At 41.6% G+C, this 7,251-nt stretch overlaps 1 non-coding gene across 1 annotated transcript; it reads left to right on the top strand.

Annotated features, from left to right (window-relative positions):
• The first annotated feature begins 749 nt into the window (after positions 1 to 749).
• trnak-uuu (transfer RNA lysine (anticodon UUU)) lies at positions 750 to 822 on the top strand. Its single transcript has one exon. It is a non-coding gene; the product is annotated as a tRNA-Lys (tRNA).
• Positions 823 to 7,251: the final 6,429 nt, after the last annotated feature.

Below are 7,251 nucleotides of genomic sequence, written 5' to 3'. Positions count from 1 at the left end.
GGCTCTCTCATATTCTAATAGGCTCACCCTTAACCCATCTGCAAACACGTGTTGCCAACAGCCAATAGAAAGGAGACACAACACAAAAACTAATCAAGTTTACTAACATGAATACAAACAACAAACCTAAAATAACATCCCTGAAGCACATACACCCAACACTAACCAGGTCTAAATGCATTCACTAGTTAACTAGTGCAACGTTTTGCCTTACTAGTGCGAGAAATAAAATATTTAATATCAAGAAATGAACTGAACTGGCTTTCCATACAACACTGTCATGAGGTCCACATTGTGCTGTAATGGAATCCAGAGTCTGAGAGTGTATGACTTTATAACAAATAACAATTTCACTTTGTAGATTAAAGCAACATGTGCTTACACCAGAATCAGTCCTGTCAGCTGATATGAACAGGACTTCCTCCTCCTCCTCCTCAGGTTCAGACAATATGAAGTCCTCTATAAAAACACATACATTCATTAAGTATGTGTTCTTTATGTGTATAGGACCACTGTCCTCTGTGGACTAGCAGATGTGAGCATGTGAGGAACTGGAACCACTTCTTCATCTGAACCATGGAGATGCCAATTTATAACACCTGAAACCACCTCCACTGTCTGCACACACAGGAAGTTCACCCTTAAAGAAGCATTCAGCGAATTTCTTATATGTTTGAATGTAGCCAATCAATGCTCTCTGTTTCAGTTAACCTGTCTGCACAGAATTACTCCCTAAAATGACATGTAGAGCCCAGATAGCTCAGTCGGTAGAGCATCAGACTTTTAATCTGAGGGTCCAGGGTTCAAGTCCCTGTTTGGGCGGCAAGCTTTGTACTCTTGTTACACCACATTCAGATGTTAACCCTTTAAACCCTAAAAGAAAAAAAAAAATCGCCTAAAAAGACAATAATAATGTGCATTATGCATGTTCTTGGTGTCTAGGAACATCCAGGGACCTCAGAGAATGCATTTCCAGTGTTTAAAATATTGTGTCTATTAGTATGCCTGAGTGAATTACAATAAACTGAATGAGAAATGTAACATTTCTATCCTCAAGTTTTTTTCCTGTTTGACAGCAGAAAACAGTATGCTAACAATGATTCTATGTACACAGATGCCATTGATCACATTCAGCTATTCCTTGGCTACAAATGTACCAAATTTGATCGAATTTGAACAAAGAGCAAAGTCTTCACAAAGGTTTTAGTAAGGATATCACCAGGCGGACACTCAGTTTGGCACAATTTGGCACCACATTGCCAAATAGGTTACTTATCATTTCCAATGGGAAGTGGCTGAAAAATACAACTTACATCCATTTCACTAGTCTATTGCCATCTACTGGAGCTTTTGGGTATGAATTTTACCTTGTACTTCATCAACTTCTACCATTATGCACAGTGTAAAACAAAAAACATCAAAATGTATAATTTTGTCTCCAAATAGAGCAGTTTTTATTATCATAACTAATAACTAATGTAAAATAATGAAAGTCCAACCAAATGTAAAGTAAGAAAAATACAATAACAACAAGGAGAGGTGATGCCTCAGCGTTGAGCCCAGATGGGCCTGGGACCTCGCTGAAGAGGAAAGCCAGGTCCCAGGCCCATCTGGGCTCTTCCCTCTTATTGGCTATGAAAATAATAACACTTATTTTTATCTGTAATTGCATACATATTGAAATATACACATTATGTAAAAAATATGTAAAGACAGTATTGAATAGGATTGAATCATCCTTCATCTCTGTTCAGCTCTTCCCTTAGGGGTTGCCACAGTGAATCATCACCACTATCCTCTGCATCCTCCTCTCTCACCCCAACTACCACCCTGCTGTATACTATACTGTGTATATGTATATATAATAAATCATTTTTATTAGCAACAAATAGTTTACACTTCAAAATAAATGTACAAAACGTACTCATAAACTGGGTCCATCTTTTCCAACGTTCAACGTTGCTGGCAACGGGGTCAAACAAATCCGGAAATCCCTGCCGTTGAAATTCTGCTCCATGCCCCTCTCGACGCAGTAAGAAGAAGAGATAAGCTAGCTAACAACCTAAAAAAACCTCTGACACTCACTGAAACTCACTGAAATTCACCAAAAGTCACTGAAGCACACTAAAGCAACTACAACCTCCACAAACACCTACGCACACTAGCGTTAGTGTTGTTGCATCTAGTCTTTACGCAGGGATTTTATGTCAGCTGGGTATTGTAGTCCATTAGATTTTTTATACCATTCAATTCAGTAGCTTGTCCTCTTTCATTGGACTACAAACATGGCCGTATCAGAATTTGAAGTAATAGTGCCTGCACGTTTTCAGCCCTTCAGCGGCCCATCGGGTTTAACCACTGCAGTACTGTTAACCTGCTAGCATCTTTGCTTATCTAAACACAGTTTTCATTTCTGTCCAATGCGAGACAATTACCAACCCCTATAAAGGAGAGGTTCTGCTTCTCAGTTCAATTCAATTCAGTTTTATTTATATAGCGCATATTACAATCAGACATTGTCTCAAAGCGCTCAGGAGGGTCACACACTAATACAAGACCACTTCCTGTTATGCAACAAATACACTTTATGATTCAATGTTGAGCTAATGCCAAGTCAATCAAGGATTGTTTTTTGAAGACGTTTCGCCACTTCCCCAAGTGGCTTCTTCAGTTCTGCTACTTTTCTGGTTGGGAATCCGAGTTTTATGTGTTCAGGACCTCTGTGGGTGGATCTTGCAGGAGCTCACATGACTACGATCCCTATAGTTCAGGGTTCGGCAACCCAAAATGTTGAAAGAGCCATATTGGACCAAAAAAACAAAAAACAAATATGTCTGGAGCCGCAAAAAATTAAAAGCCTTATATAAGCCTTATAATAAAGGCAACACATGCTGTATGTATCTATATTAGCTATATTAGCCTACTATCAAAATGACTAAGTTGGCTACAAATACATAATGAACCTTCATGATTACATGTTTATTTTCCCTGCAGCGCATCCTGTAGGGAATGACGCACCACGTGACTGCTCTGTTGTACGACAACTCCATTACAATATTAATGAATTATGTTTCATTGCTTTGATGAAATTAAAGAAATGCAATGAAGAAATCCGATTTTTGATGTCATTTTTATTTTGAGGATTCGAAAAAACAACAACAGTTTAAGTTTGATTTCTGTGCAAATACCAAGCAAGTCAGTGCAAGGGTAAAACGAAGCAGCATCCTCTTCTCTTTTGGCACGCAACCAACGCAGCTACCCTCGGACCTGAGCAACAAAACACAATAATATCCCTAAGTGTCATCCCACATATATACTGACGAAAATCAGAAATCACTTTATAGAAACAGCCACTTCGTTACTAAATATGTGCGTATGACAGGATTGTGTTCTTACCCGTTTAATGTGACGTCTGTTTTCGGATCAATGGTCAGCTTCTCAACATCGGGCATGTAAGATGTAACTTTAATCTTGACGCAGGACTGCAAGCTCTCATCTGTGAGGCGGGTGCGATATTTTGATTTGATGTAGTTCATGTTTGGAGATGCAATCCACTTCTTAAATCTATTTTTGCGCTGCTCTAATTTCTCCAGAAGTAATGCAATCGCACTTTTTCTCTCACTCCCAACTGGGTACTCGGCTGCAAATGTAACATGCCTTCCCTGGAAATGTCTTTCCACTGGCTTAGGAAGTGGAAAGACATTTTCCACTGGCTTCCACTTCTACTCTTTTTGTTATTTGACAACTTCTCACTACAGAGCAAACATTCAGGCAATCCTTCCGCATTGGCAATGAATGCAAATGATTCGGTCCTTTGGGATCCATGGCCCATTTCACATAGACGCTTCTTTGACTCCTCTTTCATACCATCTGTCCTCCCTGTCTAGGATTTGGACATTATTATCCTCAAAGGAATGACCACTGTCTTTGAGGTGGAGGTGAACTGCTGAGTCTTGTCCTGAGGAGGTGGTTCTCCTGTGCTGTGCCATCCTTCTGTGTAGTGGCGAAACGACTAGAATGAAAGAAAGCATTCCCAAATGAAAGGCAGAAATCTAGAATGAGAGGCAGCATTCCGGAATAGACATCCATCCACCCATTCCAGAATGATAGGCAGGATTCCGGAATGGTAGACAAAATTCTAGAATTAAACCCCTAACCCGACAGTGACCTGTGATGTCATCCGATTGGAGCCAGAGACTGAGCCTCCTTAAGAGCAACAGTGGCAAGAAAAAAACATCTCAGCTGTTACCTTTAATATTATCATAACAGATGAAATCATTCAATTGGATTTTGTGGTCTGGGTTAGATCAGTCAGCGTTTTAAATGAAAACTTATTTCTCCTCCTCTGAAGAACTGTCAGGAGTGGGATTTGAACCCACACCTCCAGTGGAGACTGCGACCTGAACGCCAGCTGGCGAAGGATCGTCCGTACAATGTTGGAAAATGTTGGACACAAGAGCCAATCACAAGCCTTCAATTGCTGGAGGTGCGCCCAATCAGCTAGCGGATTTCTTCCCCACTGTCCAACATTTCCAATATTTGACCAATCACGGTGGACAAATGTTGGAGCAGAGAATCAGTATGGCGCATAACGGTCGTCATTCATTCTGCACTAGCTAGCGAGAAAAACAGTCGGTACGGTAATTAAACACTTGCTACAGTGCCGTGTGACACTATTTTACGTTTGTGTGTCATGTAAACTCTTGTACTGTGTTGACGTTTTTATAGATTGATAGATTTGTTGAGTTACGGTCGTTACACAAAGTGGATTTTGTTTTTGCCACTCGGTGCTTACTAATGTTATTTAAGGTGCAGTGTTTTAAACCTGAGAATCAAAGTATTTCCACCCACGTTTAAGCACTACCACAGCACCGTTTAAGCACTACCACAGCACTACCACATAAGTTATTTAGATTTTTATGGTGTATGGCCATATAGAAATGTCTTCCTGTAAATAAACATTGTCCCTTAATGCTGCTTAAAGCTACGGCATTCTTTGTAATATTTTATTTTATATTGTTGTGGTACATGGCGTGTCAGAGGACAGCGGGGGTTGGGTGATCTATTTTGCCAGCTGACATGCTGTGGGTGAAAGGAGAGAGACGTGAAGGACAGCGGTGGCAGACAGGAGAAGGAAAACGGGAAAACGGGGAGAGTAAGAGGGACCCGTGATTCGAAAAAAAAAATACGGACAATAACCATTTGTTTTTATGGACAAGGATCGCCCAGGGAGAGGGATCCCGTGTGGGGTTCACCAGGAGGAGTTTTTTGTTTGTTCGTATGTTTGCCTGTTACTTTTTGATCGGGACTGAAGGGACATTTATTTGTAAATATGGGTCGGATTACAGCGTTATTTGGGATGTAAGAAAATATGATTTTGAGTTAATAAACCCGAAACAGTCTCATTCAAGTGTCTGTGGTCTGTATTATGCAACAAAGGTAAATAGAGTACAACACGGGAGAGTCCCTGCTTAATAGCAACACTCCGTTTACTTTAGGCAGACTGTTAAAACGTTTATCCATATGTCCATTTGTAAAAATGATGCCAAAAATGTAGCAGATGCAGATCAACACTAGCATTCCTGTGGTCGCCGGTTCGAATCCAAGCTGTGGTCCAAAGTAAAATCCTAAAAGTGTCAATTTGAGTTTCTGCATCCTGAAATACGTACATAAATTAGATATGTTTCCACAACTTTCCTTTCTTTTTTCATTTTTCCCTTTTTCCCCTCTTTTTCCTCTTCCTTTCTTCTCCCCCCTTCTTCCCCATCTTAGACGGACGAATGTTCCCCAGCTTGAACGCAGCGCCTTGGACCACTCGGCCATCCTGACATGAAAAGTGTGCTCTCCACAGCAAATTTAGAACAGCTCCAGGATGAACACTTAATAAATAAATAAAATAAATCTTCACTGACACTGATGTGGACAGACTGAGAGTGTCTCTATGCTATTTCAACAAGTCTTGAGCCAGAGAGGGTCCAGGTTCAAGTCCCTGTTTGGCAGAACACTTTGTACGCCCTATTGCTTGTACTCCCACTCCACCACCTCCATGCCTCATCGACTGCCATCCAGCCAACAGTTCTGGATGGCAGGGGGCTCCAGTACCTCGTAGACTGGCAGGGATATGGCCCGGAGGAGAGATCCTGGATACCAACGTTACCCATCCTCAGGGATTTCCACCGCCGCAACCCAGACAAGCCAAGCACTTGTGGCTCCTCTCGTTTCAGGTGTCTTGTCTTCCTCCTTCCTTGTGTGCTCCCTCCTCCCGATGATCACCTGCCTCCTTGTGACAACCTTCACCCTTCTGAATGAGATAGGACTGTATTAATGACTGGAAGGAAATTACCGGTATATATGATGAACCAATCAATCATCACATTCTGATCACTGACAGGTGAGCTGAATAACACTGATGATCTGGTTACCATGGTAACTGGCTGGATATATGAGGCAGCAAGAGAACATTTGTGTGTCTAAGAACCAGCGTTAGTTTTGGGTTAGGCATTAAAAAACAGTGTTGTTGTTGTAGAGTCTGTCTGTGTGAATACATTAAATGATGTCAGCGATTCACTGAAAGGAAAGATCCTTCCTGCAGAGGATGGATCCTTTAAAGATGGAGGACGGGTTTGTGTGTGTGTGTGTTCTCCCACAGTGAGCATGTGAGTGTTGGACAGAACAAACAGCACACAGGTTAAACCTCAGCCGTGTAGCTGTGCCGCTTCCTCCGTGAGTCACAGCAGGAAATGATTTGTGAGTTTGTGTAAAGCTTCACGGTTGTGGAAGGATTACTGAAAGTCCCGCTTCCTCAGCAGCAGCTGGCGAAACAAACACAGATTCCACTGCTGAGATATTGTGCACGACACCAGGCAGCTACTTTATTTGTAACTGCTGGAAATGTGAGTCACATAACAAATAAAGGAATCAGCATGTTGCTGTAAACACTGCATCACTCACCCACAAATAAAGCTTCACTTCATGACTGTTTCAGATAAAGCTCTGTAATCTCTGAGAGCAGAAACAAAGCGCTCATATTTCTAAATGTCTCCGCGCCTTAAATCCATGTTTCTTTTGTTTGATGGCAAATCTAAGTGAATGAAAGTGCAGAAAGACGGTTATTGATCTAATGATCCGGGCAGAGGGCGAGCTGTGTGGACTGTATGTGTGCAGGCCGGGTTCCATCTTTGGAATACAAGGCCGCTCTGCACTGGAGCACTCTCAGCAGCATGTCTGTGAATCACTGTGTGAGCTCAGGCA

This window comes from Parambassis ranga, unplaced genomic scaffold, assembly GCF_900634625.1.
Source record: "Parambassis ranga unplaced genomic scaffold, fParRan2.1 scaffold_21_arrow_ctg1, whole genome shotgun sequence".
Lineage (NCBI taxonomy): Eukaryota > Metazoa > Chordata > Actinopteri > Ambassidae > Parambassis > Parambassis ranga.
The sequence above is the reverse complement of the archived record's forward strand: the minus strand, read 5'-3'. Positions and strand labels throughout refer to the sequence as shown.